The 18,174-nt window shown below is 34.7% G+C and overlaps 1 long non-coding RNA gene across 1 annotated transcript in view; it reads left to right on the top strand.

Annotated features, from left to right (window-relative positions):
- Positions 1–18,174, top strand: part of LOC143686456 (uncharacterized) — a 156,420-nt gene that overhangs the window by 59,825 nt on the left and 78,421 nt on the right. The window contains exon 2 of the long non-coding RNA XR_013177165.1: positions 15,991–16,044. This is a non-coding gene — a long non-coding RNA (uncharacterized LOC143686456). The remainder of the gene's footprint in view (positions 1–15,990; positions 16,045–18,174) is intronic.

An 18,174-nucleotide genomic window follows, 5' to 3' on the forward strand; every position in this document is an offset into this window, starting at 1 on the left:
TTTCTTTCCATATACAAAAATACATTTATTCCATCACAGTATCGCAAAAGCCTTTAGTAACAACACAAATTCATCAAAATGAGTTACAGACAAGATCTATCCTAAGGAAAAATTCTCCTCTGGTTGTAAACATGTGGAACTTAGAATAAGTATCCACTTCCAGTATATAAGGTGGGACAGTCATAGGATAAATGTTCCCATTTCCATAGGAAGAAATTGAAAGGCAAACAGTGGTCATCAGACCCAAACATTTCCAAAAAACTGCAGGGCATATTTCATTCGATTTTGTTCTGAAAATATCTGATAATCATTTATAGAATAATATTTTATCTTGTTGTTTTAGAGACAGACAGTTCTATCTTTTCCAAGGGCCTACACAGAAGCCCTGTTCTCTCCAAATACTGAGATGTAGGTTGCAACATTGGGGAGACCACCTTGTTGTCAGACCCACCCTTCTCAAGCATCTGAGTGGCATCTAGACCCTCTACCATCTCAGGGGCACAAGCTCAATTTCTTCAGAATAATGGGGTGGTGGCCAGGCTCTCCCCAATCCCAATAATGTGCTCCACCCTCTCTAAGGCCCTGTGGTGGCAACAATTTTCTGCCCACCCTCTGCCTCTGGGGCAAACTCACCATCTCCAAATGCATGAGTGGATCCACTCTCCTGGTCTGAGATTTCCTGGATCCAGATCTTAGCTTCTATGGTTCTGTCTCTGAAGTCATTTTGTCTTCAATTTGTCCCTTTTCTGTACTTTTAAGTTCAAACTAGCAATGGTTCCATTTCTACAGATCCTGCAACACTCTTGTTGGTTTTCCATGCAGAATATGGGGATCACAACCATAAGACAATAGGATTTTCCACAAATCCTTCCTGGAAAACTCCATTTCCAAACCTGGCATATCTGGTTAAGTCTTCACATGGGGCATTATCCTCTGAAAATTCATTATCCAAAAGCTTAGAATTTTCCAGACCATCATTTCTCAGCTTATCTCTTTCCTGTCACATTTTACTATAAGCTTGAAGAGGAAACCAGGCTGCATTTTCCACATTTCATTTGGATATCTATTCAGCTAAGTATCCCAGATCATCACTTTCAAATTTTTAACCTTTCAGCCAACATTTCTGCCACTCTAAAACAGGGGTTGTCTTTCTTCCAGTTTGCAACAGTCATCATTTCTGTATAAGTCCTCATCAGAAATTTCTTTAGAGTCCACATTTCTACCAAGTCTCTCCAAAGCAGTCTAGGCATTTCCTTTTATGCTTCTTACAACTCTTCCAGAATATTCCCCTTATCCATTTATAAATCTGTGCCAGCAGTTTTGGTATTTGCAAATCACAGAACTCATCTTCTCTGGCACCAAAATCTGTTTTGGTTTGCTAATGCTGCCAGAATGTAATATAGCAGGAATGTATTGGCTTTTACAAATGGGGATTTATTAGGTTACAAATTTACAGTTCTGAAGCCATGAAAATGTCCAAATGAAGACATCCAGAGAAGATACCTAGACTTCAAAAAAAGGCCACCAGAGTCCAGATCTCCTCTGTTAACTGAGAAAGGATGTGACTGGTGTCAGCTGGTCCTTTCTCTCATTGTTTTCAGCTTCTGATTCCAGTGGCTTTCTCTCTAAGTGTCTGTGGGTCCTCACTTAGTTTCTTCAGGGAAAACTCTGAATTAGCATCTCCAAATGTCTGTGACTTGATTTCATTTCTCTGCTTCTGTGTCAGCTCTGAACTCTGTCTATGTTTTCTGCCTTTTTATTCTCATCAGGGAGGATTGCAGTAAAAGGATAAGACCCACCTTGAATGGGTGGGGTCATATCTCTATAGAAACAACCTAATCAAATGATCCTACCCATAATGGGTCTGCTACACAAGATTGGATTAGATTTGTTGGTGCATATTTAAATTCTAGGAAAAGATAATTGTATTGGAACAACTTGGGCCATATATTCTCCTTTCATTCAAAAGAAGATAGATGTGGTAGTTCATGATTGAAAGTGAAGTAAACTGATGAAGAAGTAGGAAATTGAATTTGATCAACTCAAGTATCTCTTTGATCTTTTAAATAATAGTTGCACTATATTTTTGCTTGCCCAGTAGTAAACCAAAATGAAAGCAACTTTAAACTAAATTCTACCTGGCATTCTTTCCAGTTTTTGAAACTGTGCCTGCATTTAAGGAATTCTTCACAGGGACATCATTGTGATTGATCATACAAACAAAAGAAAGCCAAAAAAAGAAAAGACAAGAAAAATTACCAAATAGGGAAGGGGTAATTTACCAAAATCAAAGAAAAAGAAAATTAAAAAAATTCTTGTTACCAAGAGAGAGGTGTTGATTGAAAGAACAGGAAAAATCATGTAAATTCATTATAGATATTTGAGTTGGTGAGAGACAATTAGGATGTTCATTCAAATTCCAAATATAATTGTAGGGTGCTTTTTCCATATGAGACAAGTTGAAATAGTATAAGCCCTGGAGAAAAGGCTACATCTCCCATATAGAAGTTTTCTATGTTGAACAACCCATCCAGACTGACCTCTGAATTAAGTTGCCATATGGAATCTCGCCAAGGCATGCTCTTCCTGGGATAGTTTACTTCTAAATAATTAATATTATCACTTCTGCTTGTCAACAATGTCAGTCCCCAAATATCTGAATGTCAGTGCATTAATCTACAATAAGCAATTCAGAATATGTTTTATTTAAAGCAGAACAGTGAACAGAAGTGCTTAATATTTAAAAATCTTTATCATCCTTCTGTTGCCCTTGTTGTTTCCAAGTTTATGAAAATTTGCTCCTACGCTACATTCTGAGAATTTTGTCATTTAGCTCTTATGTGTAAGTGCTTGATCCATTTTTAGTTATTTTTTTCATATGTTATGGTATAGGAGTCCAAATTCATTCTTCCAATTTTAGGCACCCAGTTTTCCAAGCATCATTTGTTGAAGAGACAATTCTTCCCAGTTGTATATATATGACATCCTTATAAAAAAATGTCGATTGGCGATAGATGTGTAATACTATTTCTGGGCTTTCAGTTCTACTCCATTGCACTATATGTCTAATATTATAATTTTCTTTTGTTTACTATAGCTTTGTAGTAAGTTTTGAAACCAGGAAATATAGTTCTCCAACTTTGTTCTTCTTCTTGTTTTTTTTTTTTTTTCAAAATTGTCTTGGCTATTCAGGGCCCCTTTCAATTCTATATGCATTTGAGGACTGGCTTTTCCTTTTCAGAAAAAAAGAGATTTTGGAATTTTTATGGGTATTGCATTAAATCTTTGGTTTGGGTAACATGGATATCTTAGCAATATTGACCTTTCTAATCCATGAATAAAAGATGTCTTGCCTTTTATTCTGTCTTCTATAATTTCCTTCTGCAGTATTTTTAGTTTTCAGTGTACATGTTTTTCACTGCTTTGATTACATTTCTTCCTATATTCTTATTTTTAACATGCTATTATAAATTGAATTGTTTTCTTAATTTTTCATTCTTTCATTTGTACCTTATTGTGTCTCCAGACCTAAGATGAGTCTCTCCTAGGCAGCATATAGTTGGATGACACCTTTTTATCCAGTCTGCAAGTCTCTGTCTTTAGATTATAGAGTTTAATCCATTTGCACTTAAGATAATTACCAATAAGGCAAGATTTATTAATGCCATTTCAGTAATTGCTTTTTCTTTGTTTTGGGCATATATCTTTGTCCCCACTTTCCTCCATCTGCGCTTTATTTTTCATTTATATGGTCTTTTCTAGTGAAATGTTTTGAAACATCTCCAATTTCTTTTTGTTTATTTTTATTTTTAGATTTTTTTCTTGTGGTAACTTTCTGGTTTACATTATGTCCTCAATCAATTACAATTTAGTTTATATTGGTAACTACTTTTCTTTGATATGTTATACGCATTCTGCTCCTGGATCCCTCCATCACTCCCCTTTATACTGTTCTTGTCACAAGTTCCATTTTTATACATTTTGAGTCTGATAACATAGCTTTATGATTGTAGTATATACATTTGCATTTTAAGCCATGTAAGAGACAATAAAATGATGTTACAAATGAAAAATTCAGTAATGCTGGCATTTAAATATACTCATATAATTATCTGTATTTGAGTTCTTTATTTCTTTATACAGCCTCAGGTTAGTGTCTAAGATCCTAGCCTTTCAACTTGAACAAATCTTTTTAGCATTTCTTATAGGGAATATACAGTGATAATGAGCTCCCTCAGCTTTCATTTACCTGCAAACATCTTAAATTGTCCCTTAATTTTAAGACAATTATGCTGGATGTGGTATTAGTGGTTGAAAGAGTTTTTGTTTATTTTTGTGTTGTTTTTTTTAACCCAGCACTTTAAATATTTCATTCCTTCTTTTTTTTGCCTCCATGATTTTTAATTACTAATTGGATGTTAACCTGTTTAAGATCTCTGGTAGGCAATGAGGTGATTATGTCTTGCAGTTTTCAAGATTCTCTCTTTGTCTTTGGATTTTGACAATTTAATTATAATGCTTCTTACTGTGGCTCTCTTTGAGCTTACCCTGATTGTGGGACATTTTTAGCCATTATTTCTTCAAATATTTTTTTCTGCTCTTTCTTTCTCAGTTTTACTTTTGGGACTCATTATGCAAATGTTGGTATGCTTTATGGTATCCCACAGATTCCTTAGGCTGTGCTCATTTTTCAACAATCTTTTTTCTTCTACTCTTTGGACTGTATAATTTTGATTGTTTCATCTTCATGTTTACTTATCCTTTATTCTGCCTGCCCAAATCTGCTGTTGAATCCTTCTATTGAAATCTTTATTTCAGTAATTGTACTTTTTGCTCCAGAATTTCGGTTTTGTTCCACATTATGATTTATTCATAATTATAAGCTTTAACTATTTTCCATGCCAGAATCTGGAAAGAGATTCAGAACTTCTAATTCCAAGCTCAATAAGCTTCCCAGTAGCCTATGCTTTTCTAAATCTTTTGGTGATATTTTTATTCAAAATAAAATTAATTTGTAATGCATTGAGCATGAAGCTTATTATTAGGCATTATAAAATATGAGAGACTCATTTTTTAAGGCTTTACAATTCCCTTACACCTGACTCCTAACACTAATCCATAAACTTATATACTTAATTTTGCATGAGAAATCCAAGGTTTATTTTTAAGAATGCAGTAGGTTGTCTTTTCAAAACTAGATCTTAGAATCGGAGAGAAGAGAAAAAGTCATTTAGAATATGTTTATATTTATTTTTCCTATCCTAAGCTTATTCCTAAAATTGGTTGCTGTGGAGCAAGGTGCTACACCAAGTGTAATTAGCACACAGGCTCAGGGCACAATAGAAACTTTCAGCAAATTACCTCTTTATTACTTGCACAGCATAGAGGGTCCAAAACAGCAGGGGAAATCCCATTGTGGCCTGTCTCCTAAGGTGGCCAAAATTTGCTTGGATCAGGGCCCCACTTTGGGTTAGGAGCGAGACAGATCTATGCTGCTTGAGTGTGGTTATTTATCCACCCCAGGATAAAGGGGCTCTGACAATGAGAATTCCTATCTTGATTAACGTCCGGGATTGCTTATTCCTAGGTTTCCATGTTTAAGGTCTAGTTGGGCCTTTTCATTAGATTTAACATCTCCCGCAGGTTGTGGAAATGAAACAAATTGAAACGTTGTTGCCCAGTAGAAGATTAAAGAAGTCCAATGTGGAAATGTGGGAGGGACTGGGGTAAGTGAGGACTTAGACATGGCTGCCGGGCATACGTCCATGACTTCCCCAGCAGTTGCTTCAAAATTATCCCAGAAGGTTTCTAATGATCTTTCTGCTTCTTTGGTGGCAATTTTTAGAAAAATCTCCCTAGAAAGATAACATCTTTGTTAAATAGTGACAATGGAGAAGAAATAGCTATTATTTTTGTATTCAATAAATTTTACTATCATCTCCAAGATCAGAATAGTCACCCTTTAAATCTAATTACAGTTATACTTCTTGATGCTGTTATTAAATCATAATATCAAAAATTATTGGATAGTTTCATTGATTTTTTTCTTTTTTATTATATTACAGTTTTCAATGCCACATTCTTATTTGATTGGTAGTTTGTTATTAAAATACCACCAGTTACTACAAAAAACATGTTGAAAACCAAGTTCAGAGAATTACATGCTGAATTTTATGGGAAATTTCTATAGTTCTATTGCTGTTAATATTGAGCTATTGAAATTTCATAGCAATTAATTAAAATAGTGGCACACAGTTTAATTGCTCATAAGAAGTCAGAAACATCATTATTTGAGGCTTTATCTGTAAAATGCAGAGTTTATTAAATTATCGCTCCAGCTTCTGTGAAATATTAGGTTGGCCATGATACCTGCTTTTATTTCTGTTCTCCTAAAATTGATATATTTATAAAATTTCACATTTGCATCATTTTCCTGAGTTTTGCATTATAGCATCTGCAATGGCATGATTTAAGTAATGATTGTGCCTAAGGTTCATTCCCATTTTGATTAGATAATCTTGAAGATCATCTTTGTCATTTTAACTTGAAACTTAAAGTACAGTTACTTCTAAGAAAGATCCTGGACAGAATCACATAGAGACAAATCCATTTAAACAGTACATTACTGTGAGGATCCCACAGAGCTGAGCTCAATGGGAACTGTTGGGAAGGCAGACCGTGGGGCCATCCTCATTAGTCTGCCCACTGAATGGACTGCGTGTATGTTGTGAACTCCGTGGGCTAGCAATAACCAATAATCTAAAGCTGATAGAAGAGTCACTCCAGCCATTTAAAATGTATTCTCTTACCCTTTGCTGGCATTTAAAGTAAAATGAACCAGTGTAAAGTTGGTGGAGAGGACTTGAGAGTCTCTAAAGAGGCCATGGAGCTGTCATATGGTTCGCATTGCTAAATTTAAATTGAATGTGGGCCATTAAGATATCGGAGAATTTCCTGTTTTTGAGGTGGTGGGGATGAGAGACATAATATATAACCACACATTTATTGAATGCCTACAGTTCTTGGTCTCCTGGGTAGAAGGGAAGTAAAGAAAGATGTGCTGCATAAATGAAATCATTTGTCAGATATACCATCTCCAATAAAATAATTGCCAAATGGTTGCTACTGCTGCTGTTACAACTGCTTCTGCTGATAAAACATTTTGAATTTAAATTTCAAAAGAAATACAAATAACAGAAGGGATAAATGTAGATAGGCTGTGGTTGTCAGTTCAGAGGAGACAACCTCTGAAAGGCCTGCTGCATTCATTTAAATCTTTAAATTTGTTTTTATTCTTTCTTCCTCTAAGATAGCGTGTGCTGATAATGTTTGATGAAACGGCTTACACATATTTGCTGAATAGTCTGAAAAGAGATGAAGACCTAGTTAAGATTCCATTCAATCAGTTTCTGTTTGTATTTTACAGCAAAAGTTACAATAATATAAAAGCTAAGTTGGAGTTAAGGTTATAATATTTCAAAGACCATTTCCAAATTTACTCCGTATTTTTTTTCTTTTAGTAGTTTCATCAGGAATCTTGGAAAGCGTAAGTGAACCTAGATTTTCAGGTCCCTAATTTCTTTAAAGCCTATACATTAAGTTTCCCCATTCCCACTAAGAACCACTACTATAACATTCTATTTCCTGAAAAAATATATCATATAGGATCTTCTAGTGCAATTTAAGTAAAATCCACATGCTTCTTTATTTTAAAAGATGAACAAAAGTCTGACAATATTGCAGTGCATGCAATAGAAGAGGTATGTGATAGAAGCTCGTTCAAATCCCAGTTTCATTTACAATCGAAAGCACAGACACTGCTGGATTCACATAATGTCTTACCCCACTACTGGTAGAGTTTAAGACATTGTATGGTTGTGGAAATAAGATTAGTTCTTGGTGAATTCAGTAGCACTTCCCTTTACCATCTCAGAACACATCATATGGATATTTAAGTTTTCCCTTCAGATCAACATAAATATGTTTGTTTTAATATTACCTCCAATCCAAGTCATTTCATTCATTAGTTTATTTTTGTTATTAAAAATCACAGAATCAAATATTATCATTAAAATTCAGTTTTGCTTTAATTTGGCATGACTAGAATTGCAATTTATTTTGTATAGACTCATTGTGTTCCTGCTGTTGTAACAATGTATAACTTTATGGTGTTTATAGCTAAATTTCTGAAGATCATTGGGATCCTTGACAGGTTATTTTATTATTTCACTGACTACTGTTATTAGTGCTTTAATCACTATTATGCATAATGAAAATACAAGACCGATGCTGTGATAACACACAGCTAATAGAGAGTAAAGATTTAAATCCAGAACTGACTGATTGGTACTCCTGCCACTTTCAACATTTCACCACAGCATAAAAATTGCTAGAAATTGGCCAAGTAATTAGAGTAGTATTCACAGACCTTAATTTATATTCTCAAAGTCTCACAAGTCAAGTTTATATTTTTCCTCTTCAATTCTGAAGAAAACACTCAGTATTTTATTTGCAGGACTGTGTGCCAGATCCTTTTATTCACAGTCTTGTGTTGACCAGCAGGTAGATGACTAAAGTGCTTTTCCCGTACAAGAAAATTGTAGTTTCTGGACTTGCATTTTTTATAGTTCTAAAGAAAGCTCAAACTCATTATCAAAATTCATATGGCCTGACAAACTTGAAGAAAAATCAGCTTTAACTTTTAGTCAGAAGTGAAAGAAACTACAAAGGCAATTTTGAATTTTGGATGCATATTGAGTTTAAATTATTGGCCCATTAAAAATCTGCTCTTTATTTTACACCAGCTTAAAGAGTAGCAGCTTCTTTGGGAAAATTGCTTCACCTGTATCGTTTTATTATGATTCATCACCTTTGTCATCATTATCTGTAACTAAATATGTGGTAGAATTTGATAGGCTATACCAAGCCCTCCTTTGCCAAAAAAACCTTTCTACTTATTTTGATGACTTCCAATATGTCAATTAAGGGAATAATATTTTTTGGACTTTCTATTATACACAATTTTTATTTAAGTTAAAATATAATAAGGTGCCCAGTAAGACTAGCCTATTTATAGAAACAATTAAGCCAGTAACATGATACATTTAGCAGGTTTTTTGAGTAAGGTAAAGATGCAGGAATACATCCTGAAAAAATTCATTGTTTCATTTTGATTTAGGTTTTTAAGAAATGTCTAAAACTTGACAAAAGAGGCCAGCAAAGGAACAGCAGATATAATTTTGATGGAGTACACATTGAGAGAAAAAACTTTGGAAACTTAAAATGTGATTTAAATAAAACATATTTTGTATTGCTCACTGTAGATTAATGCACTGACATTCATTTATTTGGGGACTGACATTGTTGACAAGCAGAAGTGATAATATTCACTATTTACAAGTAAACCATCCCAGGAAGAGCATGCCTTGGCGAGATTCCATATGGCAACTTAATTCAGAGGTCAGTCTGGATGGGTGGTTCAACACAGAAAACTTCCATATGGGAGATGTAGCCTCTTCTCCAGGGCTTATACTATTTCAACTTGTCTCATATGGAAACGCACCCTACAAATATATTTGGAATTTAAATGAACATCCTAATTGTCTCTCACCAACTCAAATATCTGTAATGAATTTACATGATTTTTCCTGTTCTTTCAATTAACACCTCTCTCTTGGTAATAACAACTTTTTCTTTTCTTTTTCTTTGATTTTGGTAAATTACTCCTTCCCTGTTTAGTAATTTTTCTTGTCTTTTCCTTTTTTGGCTTTCTTTTACTTGTTTGTTTGGTCAATCACAATGATGTCCCTGTGAAGAATACCTTAAATGCAGGCACAGTTTCAAAAACTGGAAAGAATGCCAGATAGAATTTAGTTTAAAGTTGTTTTCATTTTGGTTTACTACTGGACAAGCAAAAATATAGTGCAACTATTACTTAAAAGATCAAAGAGATAATTGAGTTGATTAAATTCAAGTTCCTACTTCTTCATCAGTTTACTTCACTTTCGATCATGAACTACCACATCTATCTTCTCTTGAATGAAAGGAGAACATATGGCCCAAGTTGTTCCAGTAAAATTATCTTTTCCTAGAATTTAAATATGAACCAACAGAAGCTAATTTATGCCGAGGATGATGCTATAGTGGCTAGTAGAAACTATTTTTCTTTCCTATTATTTTATAACCTTCTAGGTTGCAGATTACCTCACATTATTCATATCCTTTTGTTCTAGTTTGCTAGCTGCTGGAATGCAATATACCAGAAACGGAGTGGCTTTTAAAAAGGGGAATTTAATAAGTTGCTCATTTATAGTTCTAAGGCCGAGAAAATGTCCCAACTAAAAACGGTCTATAGAAATGTTCAATCAAAGATAACCATCCAGGGAAATATACCTTGGTTCAAGCAGGCTGATGAAGTTCAGGGTTTCTCTCTCAAGTGGAAGGGCACATGGCGAACACAGTCAAAGTTTCTCTCTCAGCTGGAAGGGCACATGGCAAACACTGCGTTATCTGCTAGCTTTCTCTCCTGGCTTCCTGTTTCATGAAGGAACACCTCCCAGGAGGCATTTTCCTTCTTCATCTCCAAAGGCTGCTGGCTCATGGACTCTCTGCTTCGTGGTGCTGCAGCATTCTCTGCTCTCTCTGAATTTCTTCCATTCTCCAAAATGTTTCCTCTTTTATAGGACTTCAGAAACTAATCAAGACCCACCCGAATAGGTGGAGACATGTCATCACCCAATCCAGTTTAGCAACCACTCTCGATTACATCACATCTCCAGGGAGATGAGATGATTACAGCTTAAAACATACAGTATTGAATAGATATTATTCTGCCTTTATAGAAATGTGATTTAGATTAAAACATGGCTTTTCTAGGGAACATGCATCCTTTCAAATCAGCATACCTTATAATAAATTTTACTTGTATCTATGTGTTAATTTCTTTAGTTCCATTTGCTTAAAAACCCCGAAGTGTAATCCTTTCAATATCACATACCCAATCACCATTAGAGTGTTTCCTTTTCATTCCAAAAATGAATAGTATGATCAATTTAAAGCTAATATACCCTTGGGAAAATACACTACCTTTGGATTTGTCAGTTGTCTATTGTTTACATTGCAAAATCATTTCTCTGAAAAAGTGATTGTTCTTTTGAAAATAATATTTTACCATTCAATATTTAGAGCTAGCTTGCAGTTTGGTGTACTTTTCTGGTCTAAATACAATTATTTCACATTCTTGAAACTCCACTTAATTTATGCATTTATATTTTGAGGGTAGGAGCCCTTGCCACTAGTGGCAAATAAAAGTTTTTATACATAAAAACGAACCTCGTCACAATTTTAATATCACATTGCTAAATCTAAATGTAAAAGCTTCACTTATATTTTCCGAACTATCACAGTTTAAAAGGCAGTCCTGGAGTTTTATTGTTTCTGAATATATCAGTAAAGTTCCCCTTTTGTTTTTGCACTGTAGTCTTGAGGTCTTCTCTTTGTTAGAAAATTGACTTTTACCTGATTAGCAATAAAGGTAGGTATGGGTTAATTATATTTCTAACTATTTTTCAATAACTATATTTATTTAAAATAATTTATAATTGCCTGTAATAGAGAAAAATTCGAGCACCACAGAGCAGACATTAATAAATTTTACTTGAATGGATGAATTAATTAATTAATACAATAACAAAAGTGCCATTTGTTTTAAAGTAAACAAATAATATTCATTTAATTGACGAATGAAAAATAAGTTCATATGATATTAAAGATCACAGTTTAAAGACAAAAATGCTTAAAATACTGCTATAATATTTAAATATATGATTTAGATATGTATAATAATTTTCAATTAAATCAATAACAAATTTGAGGTCACATAGTTTATATGAAGCTATAACTTCTTAAATTTTATCTATGCTTTGTATATAATTTCAATTTCAAGAACAAAAAAAGAAAAAGTCCACTTCTATGTTCCTATAGACTTTTTTTTTTTTTGACATGGACAGGCACCGGGAATCGAACCCAGGTCTCCAGCATGGCAGTCAAGAATTCTGCCACTGAGCCATTGATGCACTGCCCCCATAGACTTTTGATAATCTGGTTTTTGTGTCTATATTACTTGTCTCTATATTTATCACTAGATTCAGAGGACCTTAAAGATAGGGATTATAACATTAGTTTTAGAGCATTAGCTTTTAAAGTAGTGACATGGTGAATAGCACACCTAATATATATTTTGATATTGAGTCAATTAATTTACAATTACAAATACTGATTTATAGTCTCTTCTTATTGCAAAGATGCACTGGTAGAAGTCTTCAGAAAACAATTCTGTGGTAACTATTACTATAAACACTGTTTTGGTTTGCTAATGCTGCTGGAATGCAATATACCAGAAATGGGTTGACTTTACTAAGTTACAAGATGATTTATTAAGTTACAGGTTTATAGTTCTAAGGCCATGAAAGTGTTAAAACTAAGGCATCCAGAGAAAGATTCCCTGACTCAAGAAAGGCTGATGACGTTCAGAACACTTCTGTCAGGGGTGATCACATGGCTGGTGACTGCTGGTCCTTTGGCTTCTGGTTTCAAACAGCTTCCTCAGGGAAGTTTTCTTTCTGGATCTCAAAATATCTTTGTCTGTTTCGACTCTGAGCTTTTTCCATAATGGTTCCCTCTTAAAGGAATCCAGTAAGCAAAGTAAGACCCGTCTTGAATGGGCAGAGATATATCTCCATAGAAACCACCTGATCAAAGGTCTCACCAACAATTGTGTGGGTCACATTCCCATGGAAAAAACCTAATTGAAAAAATCTCACCCACAAGTGGGTGGATCACATCTCCATGGAAACAACCTGATCAAAATGTCCCATCCTAAATAATAGGTCTGCTCCCACATTACTGGGATTAAGAAAATGAACCTGGCTTTTCTGGGGTACATAACAACCCCAAAACCAGCACATTCAACCCTCTAGATCCCCAAAGTCCTCTTCTTTCCATATACAAAATAGATTCATTCCATCTCAATATCACAAAGATAATTTTAGTAGCAATACAAATGCAATATAAAGTTGGGAATGGTACAAAATCTCATCAAAGTCAGTTACAGGCATGGTCTATCTTAAAGCAAAATTCTCCTCTGGCTGTAGGCTTGTAAAACTCCGAATAAGTTATTTGCTGCCAATATACAAAGAGGGGAGAGCCATAGGATAAATGTCCCTATTTCAATAGGGAGAAATTGAAAAGAATACAGCAGTCAATGGACCCAAACAGTTCCTAAAACCAGAATGGCAAACTACATTAGACTTCAAAGTCTGAGAGTCACTTATCTTTGGGGCTTGATAGAGTGGCAGTTCCACTCTCTCTAAAGACTTATTTAGTGGCCTTGTTCTCTCCAAACACTAGGACGAGGATTACAACATTGCAGGTATTGTGGAAGCCACAATTTTCTTGGCTCCACCCTCTGCAAGTATTGGGGCATGCCCAGACTCCCTGCCATCTCTAGGGCACACACTCAAACCCTCCAGAATAGTGGGGTGGGAACCAGGTTCTTTCCAATCCTCAAGGAATGTGCTCTACCCTCTCCAAGGTCCAAGGTGGCAACACTTTTCCACCCATCCTGTGCCTTCATGGCAAGCTCACCATTTCCACAGAGTTTGGTGGGTCCATTCTCCTGGCCTGAGATTTCTTGTCTGCAGACCTCATCTTCCATGGTTCTGACTTTGAAGTAATTTTCCCTTCAATTTTCTACTTTTATCTTCCTTTTAGTCCAGATTGGCAGTGGTTCCATTTATACAGGTCTTGCAAGAAACTTGTCAGTTTTCCATGCAGGGTACATGGATCACACCCATCAGACAATAGGACCTTCCATAAATCCTTTCTGGATAACTCCATTCCCAATTCTGGCTTTTTTTGAAATGACTAACTTGTTCCATATTTTGTTAAATTATCACATGGGGACCTTTTCACTAGAGTGTCCTTTTCTGGAAGCCCAGAATTTTCCAGAACATCAATTTTTGGTTTCTTTATACCCAAGAGTTCAATTCTTTCTTGTCACATTTTACTATAAGCTGCAAGGAGAAGCCAGGCTGCATTTTCCATGTTTAATTTGAAAATCTCTTCTCCTAAATATTCGAGTTCAAACCTCTCAAATTCTGCCTCCCATCCAACACTAGCACTTACTTTTGCCAAATTCTATGCCACTTTAAAACTCGAGCCACCTTCTTTCTGGTTTTCAATGACACATTCATTATTTCTGTCTAAAGACTCAGTGGGGATAAATTTAGAGTCCATATTTCTACTATTAGTCTTTTCAAAGCATTTTAGACCTTTGCTATCAAGATCGTAACAACTCCTCCAGAATCTTCCCCTTATCTATTTAAAAAACCATTCCAACATGCTTGACACTTGCAAATTGCAGCACCCCACTTCTCCAGTACCAGAATATAATTTAGATTGGTAATGCTACAAGAATGCAATATACTAGAAATAGTTGGCTTTTATAATGGGGATTTATTAAGTTACAAGTTTACAGTTCTAAAGCCACAAAAATGTGCAAACTAAGGCATCCAGTGAAAGATATCTTGACTCAAGAAAGTCCGGTGGCATCTGGCAAACCTCTGTCATTGGAAATGCATGTGACTGGCATCTACTGATCTTTTGACTTCTGGTTTCAAACAGCTCTCTCAGCTCCTGTGGATCTGTCTGGTTTCTGGCTTCCTTAGCATCTCATGGAAAGACATACAGGGCTTTGGTTTCTGTCTAGCTTTTGTTGGCTCTGTCAGCTCTCAGCATCTCCTGGGACTTTTGCATTTCCAAACATCTGCATGTAAGCTTTCTCCTAAATGTTTCCCTGTGTGGACTCTCTAAGGACTCCAATAAACTAATCATGACCCTTCTTGAATGGGTGGGTTTACATTTCCATCTAATCAAAATTTCACACCCATAATTGGCCATGCCATATCTCCATGGCAGTAATCCAATCAAAAGATCTCACCCTACAATATGAATCATGATTAAAGAAAATGGCAATTTCAAACCACCACAGATAGTATCTATACACAGCTGAAAATTTGGGAATCACAAATTCATTTGTCCTACAATGAAAGTGTAATGTGGTAGGATTTGGAGATAGATGCTTCATGGAGAGCACAGATAATTTCCTTTTAGGTTTTCATTTCTCTGTGTTATGATCTGAACAGAGCAAATGGAAATCCCCCATTCTTAGAAGTTTTACTTACCTAAATTTCTGAAATTACATCCCCTGAGATTCAGGTTTATTAATTTGGGTTTATTTAGTGTCTTTCCCATAGTCTTTTGTTAAGTTTTAATCAATACTAGTGAGTGAATATTAGATCACTTTCCAGACTCTGAAGGATGAGATGACAGGAAGTTCTGGTATCAAACCATTCCACCTGCTGAAGCTTCACAGAAGAGTCCACTAAGCATCCAGGAAACACATCACCAGGGCATGCTATCTTTATTGCTGGGTAATGGAACAAACATGTTAAAATAATGAAAAGTACATGTGCCTACCAATTCTATATAGGGGTGGTTTGATATGATCCAACCCCACAATTCAGGAAGAGTGGTGAACACATGAGAAGCTTAAAATAAGCTCTGCGTAATGTTTTAAAATTTGAAAATCCTTCCAATAAGAAAATAGCAAGTTGGAGGCAGTATAGTAAGAGGCCATGTAATAGAGAGAACTCTGTACAATACAGACCTGTATTAAAATTCTAGTATCACCGTTATTACATGTGTGTCTTGGCTAAAATTCTTCATTTCTTCTATATGCAATTTCTTAATTGATAAAAATCAGTATAATGATGATGACACCATTGGGTATCTTGAAGAAAAACAAATCTAGACTTAGGTAAGGAGATACTTTATTTGAAAAGACTATTGCAATAGGGAGAATACTTTGATCACATGGGACACAAACATCTCAAAATTAAATGGACAAAAAGTGCTTCTTTTCTTTAACAGGGAGAAGTAAGAGGGGCTTACAGAAACTTTTGGGGGAGTGAATAAGCAGTGAAGGTAAGCAGACAGCATGATCATGATGGACTAATAGGAAATGTTCTCTTTGTGTTCAGCCCATTTTTGCAATGAGCTATTAAGTGGTAGAGGACTTACTGAAATGTAATACTTGCTTAAGTTTAGGGGAAAGTCAAATTTCAGGTACCTTTGGAGTAGAGAGAAGCCTGACTAAAATTTGGTCAAGCAAAGTCAGTGGGTCATGAGGGGTAACTGGGAGCAATTTGGTGATGAATCTGAAAAAAGTAAATGAGATATTTCACTGCATGACATTAGTTAGTCATTGTTAACTGATACCAGTAAAAATCACGGTAGTATAAAGTTACTATTGACTCAAATTTGAAAATATAAAAATATAGGAGTAAGAGGTTATCTTTCGTATTAACTATGTTAGTTCTGGTATTGACATGTACAAAATCAAAGTTTCTTTATATTCTGATGGCACAAAAACTTGATCAAAATCTTTATTAATACTTGGTTTACATGTAGGATAGACCCTGCTTAAAAATGAGTTACATAGGTCATTTGTAAATTGAGTTTTCATTAAATCCCTAAAATTATTATCCAGTTTTAGAACAACACAGGAACACACTACAAAGCGTGTCTTCCTCCAATGTGAGGCTTTTCTTGACTTTTAGGCATAAAATAGTTACATGTTTAAAATGAATTTATCACAGCAGCTTCTTAATTTGGAAGAAAGATTGGCATTTCCTTTTCTGTATAAATGTTGCCCTGTTTATGCTTATGTTACTCATACCATGGAACCTTAAAGAGAAAATAATTATTGTCTTCTAAATAGAACTTCCTCTGACTACAGTGTATATGTAATTACAGACATCTACATGGAATGTTACAGGTGCAAGGGACATTACTTATTTTTAAATTTTAAGAACATTGAAAGGAGGAAACAAATATAGATAGCCAAATGTAGTTGAGGAAACATAATAGTAAAAAAAATAGCCATACTGTAAAATTTTATACTCGGAAAATTCTTAGTTCTTTGACTAAAGAAATGAAAGTTTAAAAACAACATTATGCATAATGTGGCAATCCAATACATCAAAATGAGTTCTCTATTTCAAATGCGTATAATCATATCAGTACTAATAACGCTATTCAAATATATTTTATAGCTTTCTGAGATTGTCATTTAAAATTAGCTTATAATTTCCACTAGAATAAAAGCAGTTCCTTATTAAGTGATCAGCCATCTCTGAAGAGCTATATAGTCTACAGAATTGAGATGAGATGATATAATGCTGAAACTCTTGAGCTGTATGCTATGGGATCTTATTTAATGTGGACAATTTTATGGATTCTGTGGTCCCATCAGATGCAAAATCATTTTTAATTTTAGCCAATCTGGAGAATATTATTTTATCTGTAGGTGAAGAAAACAATATTCCACCCCCCCCATCATAGACTTACCAGCAAAATACTAAGAAGAAGGAGAACTCAAAGTGACAGACCACAGAGGACTCTATGCAATAAAAACAGAAGTCATTAAAATAAATTATTCGTAAAAAACAATTTGCTTTCAATGGGGAAAGTCAAATATTCCCTTGAGAGAGTTTGATGAAGACTCTGTAGCTGTTAAATAATACTGAAACATTTAAATAATTTAACAGTTAACATAGGGATTCATTTAAATAGATAATCTGTGACATAATTCACAGCTTTTAAGTAAGATCTGAGATTTTGAATTCAGAACAAATATGAAATGATAAGTGAAAAAGACAACATAAACATGGATTATTTTCTCAACCATTTATAAGTACTTTATCTGTGGAATTTATATAGAAAATAACATATCCATAAGGTAATAGCACAGGTATTATGGTATTTTTTTCTTCTAAAATATTTCTTCAAGACCTAGTTGAACTTTCTTCTTCCATGCACGCAAAAGACTAGAGCTGTTTGACTAACTTTAACAATTGAGCTGTGTATGAATTTGACATACGCCATTTATGGGGTAAAGCGCAGAACTTGAGATATGAACTCTCTGCACTCTTTTCACTTCAGTAGTGAAGCTTGAAGTCATGTTGAGAAGATACATGTCTGGCAGCCTGGGTCTCTGAATAACTATGTGGAACAGAACTTCCAAGCAATATCCATTGAATGAGTCATATTATT

The sequence above is a fragment of the Tamandua tetradactyla genome, chromosome 6 (genome assembly GCF_023851605.1).
Source record: "Tamandua tetradactyla isolate mTamTet1 chromosome 6, mTamTet1.pri, whole genome shotgun sequence".
NCBI classification, from domain to species: domain Eukaryota; kingdom Metazoa; phylum Chordata; class Mammalia; order Pilosa; family Myrmecophagidae; genus Tamandua; species Tamandua tetradactyla.